This window comes from Ranitomeya imitator, chromosome 9 (assembly GCF_032444005.1).
Source record: "Ranitomeya imitator isolate aRanImi1 chromosome 9, aRanImi1.pri, whole genome shotgun sequence".
Taxonomy (NCBI): Eukaryota; Metazoa; Chordata; class Amphibia; order Anura; family Dendrobatidae; genus Ranitomeya; species Ranitomeya imitator.
Genome location: NC_091290.1, coordinates 22,908,385 through 22,928,661, shown reverse-complemented (window position 1 = coordinate 22,928,661; position 20,277 = coordinate 22,908,385). Strand labels below are relative to the sequence as shown.

At 44.8% G+C, this 20,277-nt stretch overlaps 1 protein-coding gene and 1 long non-coding RNA gene across 5 annotated transcripts in view; one reads left to right on the top strand and one right to left on the bottom strand.

The window, feature by feature from the left end:
• NELL1 (neural EGFL like 1) overlaps positions 1–20,277 on the top strand; it is a 784,159-nt gene that overhangs the window by 84,385 nt on the left and 679,497 nt on the right. The window lies entirely within an intron of this gene.
• Positions 9,118–20,277, bottom strand: part of LOC138648892 (uncharacterized) — a 30,568-nt gene continuing 19,408 nt past the window's right edge. Inside the window, exon 3 of the long non-coding RNA XR_011315214.1 lies at positions 9,118–9,241. This is a non-coding gene — a long non-coding RNA (uncharacterized lncRNA). The remainder of the gene's footprint in view (positions 9,242–20,277) is intronic.

Genomic DNA, 20,277 nt, shown 5'->3' with positions numbered 1-20,277 from the left:
GTGGTCATTGTACTGGGGGAGGTGAACTGTGATAACACAGGATCCACCATTAACAATAGATTTCACAGCTTACCCCCCTCTGTGCAATAACTGAAAGCACCTTTATATACAGTAGGTAACAGAGGATCCACCATTCATAGTACGTGATATCACAACTCACCTCGTCCTCCTCCTGTGCAATCAGTGGTAACACCACTATATACAATAGATAACACAGGATCCACCATTCACAATAGGTGATGTCACAGCTCACCTCCTCCTGTACAATGACTGATAACACCTCTATATACAGTAGGTAACAGAGGATCCACCATTCACAATATCTACTGTTTATTGAGGTGTTATCAGTCATTGTACAGGAGGAGGAGGAGAGCTGTGACATCACCTATTGTGTATGGAGGATCCTGTGTTATCTACTGTATATTGAGGTGTTATCAGTCATTGTACAGGAGGAGGTGAGCTGTGACATCAGGAAAGCATATCTTGCCCTTTAAGAAGTGATAAGGACCTCGATACCACAGTGGGAGTGGAGCAGCCCATGAAATGTTACTGGTACATATGTAGACTTGGTTGTGCGGTCGGTGAGGCACACTAAGTACTATACTGTAGGTATGTATTGCCTTTATTCCTTTTTTTTTGACAATGATCGATCCGCGGTGACAAACTGTAATTATTCCAGTTACTCATTCTGGATGTGGGAATTTGCCCCCGAGCTTTCACTAATACAACGTTCCTTCTTGTTGAGCACAACAGTAACTTGTTTTTCTTCTTTTCTTTTTTCTCCTTCCTTTTTTGCCATTTATTTTTCATAGACATCACTGCAGCGTGGAGTTGTGTAAATGAAAAGCTCGTACCCCGGGGTGTACATTTTTTTTTTCTTCAACTTCCTGCTACTTAAAACTGTTCCTACTCGGTGACTTTGCCCCTTTTCTTTAATTCCCTTTAAGGCTGCAGGGAACAGATGGAGCATGCCGGGGTGGAGGATTGTAATTTGATTAGTAAAGAGTTAAAAGGATTTGCATTTTATCCTTGGAATCAGATGACTCTTAATTGCAGCATTTACAGTAGCAGTGAACTGAGGGGGAAAGGAGCAGCAGGGAATGTTGGGATATTCACGGAATCAGGCGGTTCTAGGATAATTGTTGATGTCTTCAGTATCCTCTAATTACAATTACTAATTAATTAGATGGACAGTAAATAGACTAGCGCATACATAAAATCCCAAAATCTCTCTGACCTCTTCACTTCGCCCCCAATGTTGATTTAGGGGGTTCCAGGAAGTTGAGGTATAGTTTGGGGTTGGCATTGACCAAAACAGTAGAAATTTAGTTTGGGTCAGGATGATCGGTATACTGCCACTGGATTGCTGTCAGGGATGAATATTTGGAATTAAAATATTTTTTCTCCCATTACTGGATTCTGCTTTTAAAAGAGGAAACATCACTTGGCATGAATATATTTCTATTAAAAAAGCTGGTGTAAATGCCGCTGTTCTTCTGACTCTGGCCTTGTTTTTCTCTTGTTCCTGCTGCTCTCCACTCCTGAGATATGATGCCATATTCCCTGTTTTCCTATCGCCACGACAGCACCCACAACGAGAGAGGGGATCCGCCCACCTTCCGGACAGGAACCTACAGGTTAAAAAGGGGCGGTCCCCCTCGCCCTCCAGTTTGGGTTCCTGTCCGGACGGCGGGAGCCTACAGGTCTCGTTCACCTACCCGGGTCCGCCAAGCCTCTGTGCGGTGTCCAGGGAGAACGGCAGAGTCGGGGGCCCGGAAGCAGCGTCGGGGGGAAGTCCTGTGTCAGCTTCCCCCCTCGTCTGGCAAGGAGCGGCATGGCCGAGCGTTAGAAGTGGCGTCGCGCGCGTATGACCCGGAAGTGAACCAACGACTTCCGGAGGAGGCCGGGAGGAGGAGCGCGGGACCTTTGAAAAGAAGGCAGCGCTTGGTGAGTGGTGTGCGGCAACATGTCTTCCACAGGAGACTCCAAATACCGACAGCTAGCAGAGCAGAGGAGCAGCAGCAGATCTCATAGTGGAGATGTGGCACGCGGGCAGCAGGACCCTGGCAACCCGACGTCACGTCGCACCTCACCCCCTCAGAAACCGGTACTCTATTTTCATCAGCGGTGGTGAGTGTTATATCTGAGCCATTGGCTGATACAACTGTCTTCTATACTATGCTTTGTTATAGGGGAAGAAGGTCTCAAAGTCTAAACATAAGCAGTGTGCGTTATGCACGGAGCCACTACCTGACACCTATGTAAAGAAATTATGTCAGACGTGTATATGCCGTACGTTAGAGGAAGAGGCCCCCCTCCGTGTATCGGATTTGAGGGAAGTAATTAGGGAAGAAATAAAATCTACCCTTAAATCTAAGCGGCATGAGAAGAGTAGTATGGAAATGGTATCCGATTCCAGCCCTTCGTTGCAAGAGGGCGAGTGCTCGGAGAGTTCATCACCATCCTCCTCAGATGAGGGAAGGCCTTGCTTTGCCACCGATAATATGGAAACTTTAATTAAGGCAGTCCGTGCGACTATGGGTGTGGCGGAGAGTAAAGAACCGAAAGCAACCCAGGAAATCATGTTCGCAGGGCTGAGCCAGAGAAGTCGCAAAGCTTTCCCGGTGGTAGATACCATTAAAGAGCTGGTCAAACGGGAGTGGGACAAGCTAGATAAAGGGTTCTTACCTTCGGCTGCAAAGAGAAGGTACCCCTTTGAGGATGACACCTTATCCCAGTGGATGAAGATCCCAAAAGTAGATGCGGCAGTAGCCTCTACCTCGAAAACAGCCTCGCTACCATTAGAGGATGTAGGACTTCTTAAGGATCCTTCAGACAGGAAGGCTGACATGCTCCTTAAGAAGGTGTGGGAGGCATCATCTGGAGCCTTTAAGCCCGCAATCGCAGGCACCTGTACGGCAAGATCAGTTATGGTCTGGGTAACTCAGCTGGAAGAACAGCTTAAAGCTAAAGTACCCAGGGACAAATTGTTAAACTCCCTGTCTCAGGTCAGAGAAGGAGCGGCTTATCTAGCGGATGCCTCGATTGATTCCCTGAAATTGGCTGCAAGATCGGCGGGTCTCTCAAATGCAGCCCGACGGGCACTTTGGCTAAAGACCTGGAAGGGGGATGCTCAGGCAAAAGCCAAGTTATGCTCCATTCCGTGTAGGGGTGAGTACCTATTCGGTTCGGTGCTGGATGACATCCTTGCAAAGGCAGAAGACAGAAAGAAGGGTTTTCCTAAAACATTTAATCCTACTTTTGGGAATGGCTTCCGGAGACGCATGCCCTTCAGAAAATTCCAGTCAGACCAGCAGGGATATAATCGTGACTGGGAGACGTCGGACCAAAAGAAGAAAGGTGGATACTATAAAAATCCTTCCTCTTTCTCAAGACGTAGACGTAATTACAGATAGAACAGATCTACCAGTAGGGGGAAGACTACGGTTCTTCTCAGCAGAATGGAAAAGGATAACTTCTAGCGCCTGGATAATGGGAGTAGTCGAGTCAGGATTAAAATTAGAATTTTTGAGAACTCCCCCAAAACATTTTGTTATAACATCACTGGACACTCCGGCCCAACAACAGGCCTTAGAATTAGAGATTCAACAATTGCTTACAAAGCGAGTTATTGAAGAAGTACCAAAACATCAGGAGAAGACGGGCTTTTATTCTCCGCTATTCTTAATCTCTAAACCTGATGGGTCCTTTAGGACTATCATAAATTTACGAAAATTGAATAAATATCTTCAGTACCACGCTTTTAAGATGGAATCCATTAAATCAACAACTAAGCTTTTGTTTCCTAGGTGCTACATGTCGGTCTTGGATCTAAAAGATGCGTACTACCATCTTCCAGTTCACAGAAATCACCAGCAATTCCTCAGGATGGCAGTATGGGTAAACCATCAGATTAAACATTTTCAATTTTTGGCAATGCCCTTTGGCCTGTCCATGGCACCTAGAGTTTTTACGAAGGTTGTTTCGGAAGTAATGGCCCATATCAGGGAAAAGGAAACTCTTGTAGTGCCTTATCTAGATGATTTTTTGATAGTCGGAAATTCAATTGCTCAGTGTACGTCTAGGGTAAATGCCATAATATCATCCCTACAGGAACTCGGATGGATTATCAACTGGGAAAAGTCAAAACTGGAACCCACAAGACGTCAGATGTCCCTAGGAGTTCTTCTAGACTCAGAAGATCAGTCATCCTTCCTACCAGAAGAGAAGAAGCAGAAGATCATTCAAAGGATCACGGCCGTAAGAGAAGTTCCAAACTTAAGTTTAAGAGACGCAATGTCTCTACTGGGATCTTTGACTGCATGTATTTCGGCGGTGAGATGGGCTCAGGCTCATACCCGAATGCTTCAATACGAGGTTCTTCGAGCAGAAAAAGATCTTCGCGGTGCTCTGAGCAGAAAGTTCAGTCTATCACCCGCCACTCTTCACGATCTGAGATGGTGGCTCAATCTGGCACATTTGTCAAAAGGAGTTCTCTGGACCATCACTCCAGACAACATAATTACAACAGATGCCAGTCCGTTCGGTTGGGGAGCCCATATGGGAGACATTCTAACCCAAGGGCGATGGTCGATTCAGGAGTCCCAGAATTCCTCAAATCTAAGAGAGCTTGCTGCAGTCAAACAGGCTCTTCTTTGCTTATTACCATCCCTGAGGAATTCACATGTACAGATGCAAACAGACAATATGACTGTGGTGGCCTACATCAATCATCAGGGGGGGACAAGATCACGATCCCTAATGACCACTACAGCACAGATATTGTCTCTGGCCGAGAATCACTTACAATCCCTGTCGGCAGTTCATATAAAAGGGGAACTCAATATAGAGGCGGACTATCTCAGTCGCCATTCCCTGCGTCAGGGACAGTGGTCCCTAAACCAACACATATTCGATCAAATAGTCAATCTGTGGGGATTGCCGATAATAGATCTATTTGCTACGAGGAAGAACAGGAAGGTCAGGAGGTTCGCATCCTTACACATAGCAGACCAACCATTCATAGTGGATTCCCTTCGTGTCCGTTGGGACTTCCAGCTGGCATATGCCTTTCCCCCTATGTGTCTGATTCCGATAGTTCTCAGGAAGATCCGGGAGGAAGGAGCCAGAGTGATCCTAATTGCCCCCTTCTGGCCCAGGAGGCCTTGGTTTTCTCTCCTCAGGACAATGTCTGTGACCGATCCCTGGGTGCTGCCAGTAGTTCCGGAACTCCTTTCTCAAGGTCCATTTCGTCATCCAAATTTGGAGACTCTTCACTTAACGGCTTGGAACTTGAGAGGGAGCTTCTGAAGGAGAGAGGGTTCTCTAATGCTTTAATTAATACCTTATTGAAAAGCAGGAAGGAGGTTACTACAAAGATCTATACAAAAATTTGGAAAAAATTCCTTATGTTTTATCAGCAACCATTAGGAGATAAAGCTCCGATTTCGGCTATTTTAGAATTACTTCAGAAAGGCTGGGAATTGGGTCTAGCAGTCAACACTCTAAGAGTTCATGTTTCAGCCTTGGGAGCTCTATATAACAGTGATATAGCTGGTAATAGATGGGTTGCTAGATTTATTAAAGCATGTCAGCGTTCTAACCCAATCCATATTGTAAGAATACCCCCTTGGGATCTAAATTTGGTGCTTGAGGCGTTGACCGAACCTCCTTTTGAGCCATTAGACTCTATTTCGATAAAAAATTTAACTTTAAAGACAGCTCTACTAGCATTAACATCTGCCAGGAGGGTCAGTGATATACACGCGTTATCAGTAGATCCTCCCTATCTAATAATTCTCCAGGAAAAGATTGTCTTAAAGCCTGATCCTGCATATTTACCAAAAGTAGCAACTACATTTCATAGAAGTCAGGAGATTTATTTACCATCTTTCTATGAAAATCCAGGTTCAGAAGAGGAGAAAAAATATCATACCCTAGATGTAAAGAGGGCGATATTAGAATACCTGGATAGGACACAAAGCTGGAGACAGAGTAGGACTCTGTTTATTTCTTTCCAGAATCAGAAAAAGGGTTCTGGTGTCACGAAGAACTCTATCGCTAGATGGATTAGAGAAGCGATATGTCTTGCCTACTCTGCCAGGGGAGTAACACCACCAGAAGGCATCAGGGCGCACTCCACTCGGGCTATGGCATCATCCTGGGCGGAGAAGGCAGATTTTCCGCATTGAAATGATATGTAAGGCAGCAACTTGGTCATCACCTTCCACCTTTTATAAACACTATCGCCTTGATCTATCTGCTAATTCCAGCCTACAGTTTGGCCGTTCAGTACTTAGTGCTGTGGCCCCTCCCAGTTAAATAGTCTTTGAAAGTCTCTCGTTGTGGGTGCTGTCGTGGCGATAGGAAAACCGGTTTTTACGTACCGGTAATAGGATTTTACAGAGTCCACGACAGCACCCATACATTCCCCCCCCCCGTATTTAGTTACTTATTCCTGCACTCTGTTGGAAGGTGTGCCTTAGAGATCACTCTATAGAGGTGGTGGTATTTAGTAGTGTTTAAGATAATATTGTCATGTACTGATTCATTGGCGGTATCCCTTGTACTCTGGAACACAAACTGGAGGGCGAGGGGGACCGCCCCTTTTTAACCTGTAGGTTCCTGCCCGGAAGGTGGGCGGATCCCCTCTCTCTCGTTGTGGGTGCTGTCGTGGACTCTGTAAAATCCTATTACCGGTACGTAAAAACCGGTATATAAATCTAGTCTTGATATCCTTGGGGGCTTGTTTCATAGCTCTCCTCTGTGGGCGTCTTCTTGATGACCACGCCCACTTGGGTACAACCCAAGATTTGCAGGCAGGAAGTAGAGGGTCATATCTCAGGAATGGAGAGGCGCAGGAACAAAAGAAAAACCACGCTGGATTTGAGAGAACAGCAGCATTTACATTAAAAAAAATACATATTAATGGAAGGTAACACATCCTCTCTAAGTAGCCTCATGCTTGAGTGGATACATTCAGTGATGTAATATCGTACTCTTTTGTGATATCACTTTTGAAAAAGCCACACCACCACCTATAGTTGTATAAGAGGGCACAGCTTGAATGACACTACGGGCATTGTATCAAGAAGTATTTAAGTTGTCACGGGATACCGCGACAGTGAGGAACTAGAAGACCACGGTGTCTGGTTTCACATACTCATGTACTGGTTAGAAGTATATCACCATCGCATTAAACTGTGCAGGATTTTTCTTTTCCAGTAGTGCAAGGGTTAATTTGTTCACTTGAAGCTCCTGGATCTTTCATACCTTGGATTGTCTCAGCTGTTCAGTGTTGGCCACTCCCCTCTGCAATATATACTTGCCTCTAGTACTTGGGAATTGCCAGTGTTAGTTCTTACTGCCTGGTTCTAGAGTTGGAGGTGTAGTTCGCGGTTGGAAGTTGCATTTGGAGATTGTTGCTTGGAGTTTCGTTTGTGTGCACCTCTCCTGTTTTATTTGTCCTTCCTTAAACTCCCTTGTGTCCCATTTTGTTGTTTGGTGTGTGTTTTGTATGGTTGGGATTTCCATTTATCCCTGTCTGCCTTCCCTTGTTTGTCTGGTTAGTGTGTTCCTATACACTTAAGCTTCCTACTAGGGGTAGGGGATGGGACACATAGGGGTTGATGTATGAGCATAGCAAGGCACGTGACCCTGGCATCTCCACCTTCAGGAGTAATCCGAGGACAGGGATAGACCAGGGCACCCCTAGTTCTAGGGACCTGGTTAGCACCCATAGTCCCAACACCATTGTGACATGGGTATTGCTCTGCTTAGGAGCTTGCTCCTAAATGACAACTCCACAGAATGCTCTCGGCTTCTCCCTGGGCTCCCAATGGGAAACTGGATGTGGGTCCTTATAGACTGACATGGGTATGATAGAGGAGACACGTGTGTTAGTGTTTGGCGGAACGCACCAAATATATATTTATAGAGTAATCGGTGCGTTCGCAACCCGGGGTCCACCGTGCAGGAGTAAAACCCGCTGCTAGTAACTGACGGTACTATATGGCGGTATGAGCGAACTCTGTTACTTCAGAGTCACTAAAGACAAGAGAACGCTGTGTCCTGTTAACCTCACAGAGGAACACCGCTACCAAATAGAGTGAACAGTGGTCATGCTGTCAGAATAGCACACGCAAAACTCCTCACCGGAGGTGCCGGTATTCTAGGGGCTTATTTCAGCTGGGCCCTGAATCCACATACACATGACCACACTGGCTCAGAACACATAAGTTAGTTGCTACTAGCGCATGGCTGTGCGGCCATGAGAACCTTTTATAGCTGCAACAACTACAGGACCTTCCTAGAGGACCAAAGGAAGCAGCTGCAGTACCTGAGCAACTTCAGGACCTTCCTAGAGGACCAATGAGAGATGCTGCAATACCGGAGCATGTGACCCCCGACCTCCAATGAGAGGTCTTACCCTGGGCATGCTCAGAAGGGGAAAAGCAGGACTTAATCCCAGAGACATCTGCTCGCCGCTGACCAGTACTGGTTACAATGGCTGAGCCTGGAAAGGCAGCAGTAACCATCGGCACTTTATCAGGCTGAGCCAGACGCTGTGACCGACGTCTCCACTGCGGCTGGAGAAGAATGGGAGACCGCAGCGGAGATAGCTCGAGATTCCCTCTGTGCAGAGGCACGAACTCGACCCCTAACACACGTGGACATAAAATTAAGGCTTGTAGGTGGAGATAAAGTCCTGGAGAGCAAAATTTGTTTTGAGAGGTAAAAATGGGAACATTTTGGTTTAGTTTGACATTATACTCCAAGCACAATAAGTCTGTAGTTTCTCCTGACCGGAAGTATACAGTAATTAGTTTCTATTTTTGCAATCCTGTAAAATATTTTCCAAGGCACAGCCTTCTTTTCCATAGACTTCTACTTTAGCCATGATCAGCTGTACTTGTAGCCGGGATAATGAGACTGCTCTGGCCCACTTTCCTGCTTGTATGGCTTTTGTGGAGTTTGTGTTAGGACCTTACAGTCCAGGAACCCTATCTGCTTACACAGAAGGAGGACTTGGCGGCTTTCTAGGTATTGTTTTCGGAGAGGAAGAGATGATTGTGGCCGCTTTTTAATCTGATCAGCTGTTTCTGTGACCACATCCATATGCGTTGGCACATTTGATTGCACAATTTAACATCCTCTTAAATCCCATTAAGCTTTTGTGCCCACCGCAGGCATTGCATTTCCAGAATACTGCGAGAATCGTGGCCAGTTTTAGCTTTGGAATCTGTAACACAGAAAATCATAAATACAATGTGATTTATCTGCAACAATAATGAAAGAAATTTGAAAAAAAAAAAAATGAATTTATTATTTGTGCTTTAAAGAGCACCTATCACTTGCCATAAATGTTTTTTTTTTTTTTTATTTAATTACCTGAGGTAAATGCCGCTGTTCTCCTGAATCCGGCGATGTTTTTCTTTTATTATTGTGCCTCTCCGTTTCTGAGATATGACCCTTTCATCCAGGTATGTAAAGTAGTCCCAACTGGGTGTAGTCCTCAAGAAGACTCTCAGAGAAGAGTTGAAGTCCACACCCACTTGGTCAAAAATACTTTATTTAGATGCAAAGCAGAGGAGGCCATATCTCAGGAACGGAGAGGAGCAGGAACAAAAGAAATGCAACGCTGGATTCAGGAGAACAGCCGCATTTACACCAGGTAAAAAAAAAAATATTTATGGTCCTCTTTTCAAAGTTGGATATATAACATTATAATCTGTCACTAGATATTATTTTGTGTATGGGAAATGTAAAAGCAAAAAAAATTTCTTTATACGCAAGGAGAAAACTTTTTTTTTCATTGTTCCAATGAATCTACAGTTAAAAATCTCCTTCTGTTTTGGTACACAGCATCTATGCAGACCTCGCATCTCCTCCATGGTTGCAGAACATTACGACTACTGTGTAGTCATATCCTAAAGTTGTCTGTCCTCTTAATTTGCAGTCTATAGGTAGCAGAGGAAGTAACATATGACTATTAGGCTGCCGTCACACTAGCAGTGTTTGGTCAGTATTTTACATCAGTATTTGTAAGCCAAAATCAAGAGTGGAACAGTTAGAGGAAAAGTATAATAGAAACATATGCACCACTTCTGCATTTATCACCCACTCCTGGTTTTGGCTTGCAAATACTAATGTAAAATAACTGACCAAATACTGCTAGTGTGACGGCAGCCTTAGTCTGTAACTGTGGGGACACCAATATCTGCGTAGGAGCTGCATAAACGAAAGTGCTGTCACGGGTTTACCACTACAGAGAGGAGCCAGAAGTCTGGTTTCTCCAACTCCTGCACTGATTAGAAGCAATTCACCTTCATATTAAACGATGCAGGTTTCTTTTAGCAATGCAGGGGTTAATTTGCTCAATTGCAAGCTCCAGGGAGCTTTCCTGCATTAAGGCTCTCAGCTGTTCACTGTTAGCCACTCCCCTCTCCTATATATTCTGTGCCCAGGGTAGCACTCCTAGGTAGCTTCATGCTGCATGGTTAGGAGTTGGTGGTTAGTGGTTGTTGTTTGACAAGGTGTTTGGATTTATCTGAGACTGTTGCTAGGCTTTGGTTGTGGGCCAATCCCTTTCTTCTCCTAATTTGTTTTTGTTTTTTCCCCATTCTCCACTCCCCGGTGTTTTCCTCGGTTGTTTGGGGGAGTATATTTTTATGATTGTTTTTTTTTTTTTTCCCTTTATCCCTGTTCGTATTACCTTCTCAGTCTGGTTGATGTACTACATTACACTACTACTCCCCTCTTCCCTGTGTGTGGGAAGGGTACAGACTGAAAGCAGATTTAGGAGTTAAGACAAGTCCGTGGCCCTGGTGTCTTCACCATGAGAAGTAATCCAGGGAACAGGGTGAGCTAGGGTGCCCGTAGCGTTCAGGACAGGGAAGGAGCCTCTGGTCCCGGGATACCCTATAGCAGAGTTGTGACAATGGTAGATGTTTACTCAAGATTAATTACAATGTTGCTTGATGTACTGTAGCAATAAAACATATTTTTGCTAAAGTACACATGACATGTTTGGTTGCATGCGTGCTAGTGTTGCCATACAGATTCTAGTAATCCATAGAATTATAGCATCCTTCAGTTTTTTAATGGGGTTTATGGATCTCGGCAGCAGTGTGCACGCAGCTCCAATGAAAGCAAAATATTTTTGAAATAATTTCCTTATTGCCCATAGGAAATGTAGTAAGTGCGACTTCGGGATCCATAACAATCCCCTTTCTTGCTGCTGTCCATAAATTCCATGCAGAACGCCCATTTGGGGAAACAACATAATAGAATTAGATATTTGTGGCTGTATGTTTGCTGTATAATTACACATAAGAAGAATGCATCGTGGAGGAGCCTCCGTCTCCCACTAGATGAAGACATCCATCCAACGTTGGGTTCATTTTGCGGTTTATTAGGATGAATGCAGTTGTTTTTTTTCCCCGACTTGCTCTTGAGTGGTAACTGTGCTGTGTGATAATATGGTGAAAGAAGCTGTAGAATACAAGCAGCGAGCAGCCTTTGTGCTAAATCCCTGCTGCCTGAAACCACCCACAGTGAATAAAAATTAGCAGTTTCTCATGAGAACCCAACCTGCTAATTACATTTATCTGCCAAAATTTTAAATTGGCATTCTGATCTGAATAGGCGGAGAAGACTGATGTGTCACAAATGCTATTTATTGCATTGAGGACCTAATATCATGATTCTCCTACCGCTTAAAAATACAAAAATTCCTCACCTGTAGGTCTAAAACCTACAGTCTCCTTTCCAAATTTGCCAAGGAAAATCAGGGGTACTTCTTCTGCTCCCGTATTGTTGATGTCCATACCAGGGTTTACCAGTTTCCATTGCTCTGTTTTGTTAAATGATTAAAGTTGTAGTCCAAAATGCAACTTAATTTTCATCCTACATCTCTGTTTATTTATTGCAGTAATGTAAACTATTTACCAATATACTTGAATTAAAAATTCTCTAAAACGAAGCTTCATTAGTGACACTTGTTTCAGGGACTCCAGTAGTCCCTGCGCATACCTGTGATGTGACTCTTTGCGGGGCATTATTGACAACCTCTTCATTCCCTGATGGGAGCAGGGAAGTGACATCACCTGGGATTTATCCTGCCCCGCTGCATCATAGATGATGGAAATTATGCCAAGTCCGTGGCGTGAGTCAGTGCACATGCGCCGACCAAAAAGCTGTGATAATGAACATCTGTGGGGAGTCCCTTTTATAAAGATGATCGCAACACAGCGAATCACAGCCCCCTGAGGAAGTCCACGCGAAACACGCGTTGGGGCTGGTGATGTACTGTTCCATGTAGGGAATATGGGTAAGATTTAATGGAGCTATATTTCCGTGAATTCTATGTATCTTTAGAGTGGTGTACTGTTGTGAGTTCTGTTTTTGGGCTCCCTCTGGTGGTTACTGATGGTACTGGGTGATTTGTGTTCTGCTGTCTCTGGTGTCCACCTGTTCTATTAGTATTTGGGAGTTTCCTATTTAACCGGGCTTTCTTGTCATTTCCTCGCCGGCTATCAAGGTTATCAGAGTGTTTTGTTACCTCAGCTTCTGGCTTCAGTAATCTTCAGGACAAGCTAAGTTTTGATTTTCTTGTTCCACGTTTTGCTTTATTTTTGTCTTGTCCAGCTTGCATATAATTGTTTCTTTGCTGCTGGTTGCTCTAGTGGGCTGTAATTGCTCCTCATGTTCCATGAGTTGGAACATGAGTTCAAGTAATTACAGGATGGTTTTTTTGAAGGGTTTTTTGCTGACCGCGCAGTTTACTTTTGTATCCTCTGCTATCTAGTTTTAGCCGGCCTCATTTTGCTGAATCTGTTTTCATACTGTGTATGTGCCTTCCTCTCATTTCACCGTCATTATATGTGGGGGGCTGCTATTTCTGTGGGGTATTTCTCTGGAGGCAAGAGAGGTCTGTGTTTCTTCTAATAGGGGAAGTTAGATCTTCGGCTGGTGCGAGACGTCTAGGATCAACGTAGGCACGTTCCCCGGCTATTGTTATTTGTGTGTTCAGGTTTAGGGTCGCGGTCAGCTCAGGTTCCATCACCCTAGAGCTCGTTGGTGCTTGTCCTTTTGTGATTCCCTGCCATTGGAATCATGACAGTATAGCCGGCCAAAATGTTTGGGCTGAAGTAGGAGGAAAAGTAGTCTGAGGAAGTTTTTTTTTTTTTTTCTCTCCTCTGAGGTTGCTGCCTAGCCTTAACTGCAGCCAGGCTGATTTTTTTTTTTTTTTCCTCCTCTTAATCCTTGAATGGCTCTGACCTTAGCTGTTTATCATGGACGTCCAGAGTTTAGCTTCCAGCTTGAATAATCTTTCTGCTAAGGTTCAAAATATACAAGATTTTGTTGTACATGCTCCTATGTCTGAACCTAGAATTCCTATTCCAGAGTTCTTTGCTGGAGATAGATCTAGTTTTCTGAATTTTAGGAACAATTGCAAGCTGTTCCTTTCTTTGAAATCTCGCTCTTCTGGAGACCCTGCTCAGCAGGTTAAGATTATTATATCTTTCCTGCGGGGTGACCCTCAAAATTGGGCATTTGCATTGGCACCAGGGGATCCTGCGTTGCTTAATGTGGATGCGTTTTTTCTGGCATTGGGTTTGCTCCTTGAGGAACCTAACCAGGAGATTCAGGCTGAAAAAGCTTTATTAGCTCTCTCTCAGGGGCAAGATGAAGCAGAAATATATTGTCAAAAATTTCGGAAATGGTCAGTGCTTACTCAGTGGAATGAGTGCGCCCTGGCTGCAAAGTTCAGAGATGGCCTTTCTGAGGCCATTAAAGATGTTATGGTGGGGTTCCCTGCGCCTACGGGTCTGAATGAGTCTATGACTATGGCTATTCAGATTGATCGGCGTTTACGGGAGCGCAAACCTGTGCACCATTTGGCGGTGTCTTCTGAACAGGCACTTGAGACAATGCAATGTGATAGAGTTCAGTCTAGAAGTGAACGGCAAAACTATAGGCGGAAAAATGGGTTGTGCTTTTATTGTGGTGATTCAGCTCATGTTATAGCAGCATGCTCTGCACAAAAAAGGTTGATAAGTCTGTTGCCATTAGTACGTTACAGTCTAAGTTCATTCTGTCTGTGACTCTGATTTGCTCATTATCATCCATTTCCGTCGATGCCTATGTAGATTCAGGCGCTGCCCTGAGTCTTATGGATTGGTCATTTGCCAAGCGATGTGGGTTTAGTCTTGAGCCTCTGGAAGTCCCTATTCCTTTGAAGGGAATTGACTCTACACCTTTAGCTATGAATAAACCTCAGTACTGGACACAAGTGACCATGCGTATGACTCCCGTTCATCAGGAGGTGATTCGCTTCCTGGTATTGTATAATTTACATGATGTTCTAGTACTTGGTCTGCCATGGTTACAAACTCATAATCCAGTCCTTGACTGGAAAACAATGTCTGTGTTAAGCTGGGGATGTCAGGGGGTTCATGATGATGCACCTCCGATTTCTATCGCTTCATCTACTCCTTCTGAGGTTCCTGTATTTTTGTCTGATTATCGGGATGTTTTTGAGGAGCCTAAGCTCAGTTCGCTTCCTCCTCACAGGGATTGCGATTGTGCTATAGATTTAATTCCTGGTAGTAAATTTCCTAAAGGTCGTTTGTTCAATCTGTCAGTGCCAGAGCATACTGCTATGCGGGATTATGTTAAGGAGTCCTTGGAAAAGGGACATATCCGTCCATCTTCGTCCCCTTTGGGAGCAGGTTTTTTTTTCGTGGCCAAAAAAGATGGGTCCTTGAGGCCTTGTATAGATTATCGTCTTTTGAATAAGATTACCATAAAATATCAGTATCCTTTGCCTTTGTTGACTGATTTGTTTGCTCGCATTAAGGGGGCTAAATGGTTCACTAAGATTGATCTTCGGGGTGCGTATAATCTTATACGAATAAAGCAAGGTGATGAGTGGAAAATCGCATTTAATACGCCTGAGGGCCATTTTGAGTATTTGGTAATGCCTTTCGGACTTTCTAATGCTCCTTCAGTCTTCCAGTCCTTTATGCACGATATTTTCCTTGAATATCTGGATAAATTTATGATTGTGTATTTGGATGATATTTTGTTTTTTTCTGATGACTGGGAGTCTCATGTTCAGCAGGTCAGGAAGGTGTTTCAGGTCCTGCGGGCTAATTCCTTGTTTGTAAAGGGCTCAAAGTGTCTCTTTGGAGTCCAGAAGATTTCTTTCTTGGGGTATATTTTTTCCCCTTCTACTATTGAGATGGATCCTGTCAAGGTTCGGGCTATTTGTGACTGGACGCAGCCTGCATCTCTTAAGAGTTTGCAGAAGTTCTTAGGCTTTGCTAATTTCTATCGTCGTTTTATAACTAATTTTTCTAGTGTTGTTAAGCCTTTGACGGATTTGACTAAGAAGGGTGCTGATGTTGCTGATTGGTCTCCTGCGGCTGTGGAGGCCTTTCGGGAACTTAAACGCCGGTTTTCTTCTGCTCCTGTGTTGCGTCAGCCTGATGTTTCGCTTCCTTTCCAAGTTGAGGTTGATGCTTCCGAGATTGGAGCGGGGGCGGTTTTGTCACAGAGAAGCCTCCGATTGCTCGGTGATGAAGCCATGTGCGTTCTTTTCTAGAAAAGTTTCGCCCGCTGAGCGGAATTATGATGTGGGTAATCGGGAACTTTTGGCCATGAAGTGGGCATTTGAGGAGTGGCGTCATTGGCTGGAGGGTGCTAGACATCGTGTGGTGGTCTTGACTGATCACAAAAATCTGATTTACCTTGAGTCTGCCAGGCGTCTGAATCCTAGACAGGCTCGTTGGTCACTGTTTTTCTCTCGTTTCAATTTTGTGGTTTCATACCTGCCAGGTTCAAAGAATGTGAAGGCGGATGCTCTTTCTAGGAGTTTTGTGCCTGACTCCCCTGGAAATTCTGAGCCCACTGGTATCCTTAGGGATGGGGTGATTTTGTCGGCCGTCTTCCCAGACTTGCGACGTGCTTTGCAGGAGTTTCAGGCGGGTAAACCTGATCGTTGTCCGCCTGAGAGACTGTTTGTTCCGGATAGTTGGACCAGTAGAGTCATCTCCGAGGTCTATTCTTCTGCGTTGGCAGGTCATCCTGGAATATTTGGTACTAGAGACTTGGTGGCCAGGTCTTTTTGGTGGCCTTCCTTGTCGAGGGATGTGCGTTCTTTTGTGCAGTCTTGTGAGGTTTGTGCTCGGGCTAAGCCTTGCTGTTCTCGAGCCAGTGGATTGTTGTCACCTTTGCCTATCCCGAAGAGGCCTTGGACGCACATTTCCATGGACTTTATTTCGGATCTCACTGTCTCTCAAAAAATGTCTGTCATCTGGGTTGTGTGTGACCGCTTTTCTAAAATGGTTCATCTTGTACCCTTGCCTAAGTTGCCTTCCTCCTCTGAGTTGGTCTCTCTGTTTTTCCAGAACGTGGTTCGTTTGCATGGGATTCCGGAGAACATCGTTTCTGACAGGGGATCCCAGTTTGTGTCTAGATTTTGGCGGACGTTCTGTGCTAAGATGGGCATTGATTTGTCCTTTTCGTCTGCATTCCATCCTCAGACGAATGGCCAGACGGAGCGAACTAATCAGACCTTGGAAACTTATTTGAGGTGTTTTGTTTCTGCTGATCAGGATGACTGGGTTACCTTTTTGCCGCTGGCCGAGTTTGCCCTTAATAATCGGGCTAGTTCTGCTACCTTGGTTTCTCCTTTCTTTTGTAATTCGGGGTTTCATCCTCGTTTTTCCTCTGGTCAGGTGGAGCCTTCTGATTACCCTGGAGTGGACATGGTGGTGGATGGGTTGCATCGGATTTGGAGTCATGTGGTGGACAATTTGAAGTTGTCCCAGGAGAAGGCTCAGCAGTTTGCCAATCGCCGTCGCCGCGTGGGTCCTCGACTTCGTGTTGGGGACTTGGTGTGGTTGTCTTCTCGTTTTGTTCCTATGAAGGTCTCTTCTCCTAAGTTCAAGCATCGGTTCATCGGTCCTTATAGGATCTTGGAAATTCTTAAACCTGTGTCGTTTCGTTTGGATCTCCCGGCATCGTTTGCTATTCATAATGTGTTCCATCGGTCGTTGTTGCGGAGGTATGAGGTACCTGTTGTTCCTTCGCTTGAGCCTCCTGCTCCGGTGCTGGTGGAGGGAGAATTGGAGTATGTTGTGGAGAAGATCTTGGATTCTCGTGTTTCCAGACGGAAACTCCAATATTTGGTCAAGTGGAAGGGTTATGGTCAGGAGGATAATTCTTGGGTGGTTGCCTCTGATGTTCATGCTGATGATTTGGTCCGCGCTTTTCATAGGGCTCATCCTGGTCGCCCTGGTGGTTCTCGTGAGGGTTCGGTGACCCCTCCTCAAGGGGGGGGTACTGTTGTGAGTTCTGTTTTTGGGCTCCCTCTGGTGGTTACTGATGGTACTGGGTGATTTGTGTTCTGCTGTCTCTGGTGTCCACCTGTTCTATTAGTATTTGGGAGTTTCCTATTTAACCGGGCTTTCTTGTCCTTTCCCCGCCGGCTATCAAGGTTATCAGAGTGTTTTGTTACCTCAGCTTCTGGCTTCAGTAATCTTCAGGACAAGCTAAGTTTTGATTTTCTTGTTCCACGTTTTGCTTTATTTTTGTCTTGTCCAGCTTGCATATAATTGTTTCTTTGCTGCTGGTTGCTCTAGTGGGCTGTAATTGCTCCTCATGTTCCATGAATTGGAACATGAGTTCAAGTAATTACAGGATGGTTTTTTGAAGGTTTTTTTGCTGACCGCGCAGTTTACTTTTGTATCCTCTGCTATCTAGTTTTAGCGGGCCTCATTTTGCTGAATCTGTTTTCATACTGTGTATGTGCCTTCCTCTCATTTCACCGTCATTATATGTGGGGGGCTGCTATTTCTGTGGGGTATTTCTCTGGAGGCAAGAGAGGTCTGTGTTTCTTCTAATAGGGGAAGTTAGATCTTCGGCTGGTGCGAGACGTCTAGGATCAACGTAGGCACGTTCCCCGGCTATTGTTATTTGTGTGTTCAGGTTTAGGGTCGCGGTCAGCTCAGGTTCCATCACCCTAGAGCTCGTTGGTGCTTGTCCTTTTGTGATTCCCTGCCATTGGAATCATGACAGTATACGCACCCTTAGGTATCATAGATCTCGTTTGCTAATAATTGTTATTCTCCTTAGCCATGAAGGCATAAAATAGGCATTTGAGATCTATTTAAGTGTAAACATGCAGTAAGATGATACTGCTTATATGAGGCCTGGCGCTTTATGTAGTTTCTGGTCATCCATTTATCCTCCCACCCACTAAAAATCTTTTTGTGGACACTATGTTCTTTATACCTGTGTCCAACTATCAACTTTGCTGATACTTCTTTTTTTGATGAATAAGCCTTTTTTCTTTTTGTACATGTTTAAAGAAAGTTTGCAACACTTATTTTCGGACTAATTTTCTCAATGTTTTTTTTTTTTTTTAAACACCACCAAAGGCTCGTCTAGTGACAACAGTGCCTGATGGATAGCGCTCTCCTTGACTTCTCCAACATCGTTGGCAGCCATCTTTTTGTTCAGCGTGAATAGACTTTTATCAGTGAACAGCACTGAGGCCCACTGCTCCTTCATCCAGCGTAGATGCGCTCTGGCCCATGCAAGACTATGATGCCTGTGCATGGCGATGTGTGGTCTGGTACCTTGCAGGTCATCAAGCACGCAAACCACACTGATGTAAACTGTTTCGAATGGTCTGACATGACACTTGGATGCCCCTCACCTCCCTTAAATGTGCCTGGAAATGTGACATTCATCATCCGAAGGGCATTGTTCTCAATGAAACGGTCCTCAACGTGGGATGTGGCCAAACGACTTCTACTTCTCTGCCTCTCTGTGAATATTCTAGTCTCCCTGTATCTCCATTGCACCGTGTCTCCAGCGTGATGAGGAGGACTGTTTAATACCAATTCTAATTGAACCCCGAAATTTATTGGCCGATTCATGGATCACACACCTGTTGAGAATTTTGCCATTAAAGTCATTGTTGAACAGCAAATTGTTCAAAAAGTACTGAGACCTGAAAAGGTTAGAGGGTACTGTAGGTTCATCCTGAAATTTCACCCGAAAGCCAAATATCTCTAACTTTTTTGTGAGTAGTGTATATATGGTTTCACATTACAGTAGTGAAGATAAGCCCACCATGGAAGCCATAATTGTGGTGTAAGGAACATGAAGGATCCACACCTCGCCACCCCGTCCGACATCAATATTACGTCAGTGGGATCACATGGTAAGGTCTCCCCTCTTGTACCGTGACGTTATACATCCGCTGGGGACACATAAGGTCAGCTTGGCACAATTTTACAGACATCCCCCTGTCCACATGGTTCCAGGGAGACACTGGGAGAGAAGGTGGACCACGCAGTCACTGACGTGGCACCACACTTGCCACCACCTTGAGAGGCCCCTTTCACTAGCACCAGTGAAGCAGAACCTTATCAGCCCGGTATGACTGCCACCAGTTCCTCATTCGATATACACCTGGTCTGTTACACCTGGTTATATCGGGCCAGGAACCGGCCCCCAGTAGCATGTGAGATTATGCCGAGAAATGGATTTGTGGATTGAGATAAAAGAGCAGCCCAAGGTTAAATTATATATTTAATTTCCTTAAGTGCACACTATACAATACACTATATATACACAATGATTATACATATATAATGGTCAGATAAGCAAATACAATAGTGATAGAGCAAAAGGTATAAGCAGAACATATGGTCAGTTACCAGTTAGATGAAATGCCTGGCTTATGGGGGATGGGATGCCACATGGGAGGCTCTTGGTGCCCTTGGTGTGTGCCTTCTCACATGATGTGTCCACGTGACATCCCAGAGAAAAAGCAATAGGATAGCTTCACACAAGCATTTAGCACTGTAGGTCACTCCCCTTCTGCACTCTACGCTGAACCTAAATCCCATCTGGAGATTTGGAGATAAAGCTTCCAAAACCTATGAAAGCTCCTTTCTGGACGGTACTAGGTCAGCAGTTTTGGCGCCATCAAATCCAACCAGGCCCCTGCTATTCATAGAGACTAAACACAATTTTGCTACCTAGCTGCTACTGGCTGTTCTATGCTTCTCCTTTGCTGTGCATATTAGAATGGCTCAAGACCCAGGCAGGTGCTTGCCCTTTTCTGGTGATCTCGGAAATATGCACGATGTACAGCTAGGATATATAGTATTTTCATAACTCCTTTATGAAATCCTAGCTGGCTGAACAAAGGACTCAGGCCGCATGGCTTTGATCCACAGGGGTCTTCCTGTG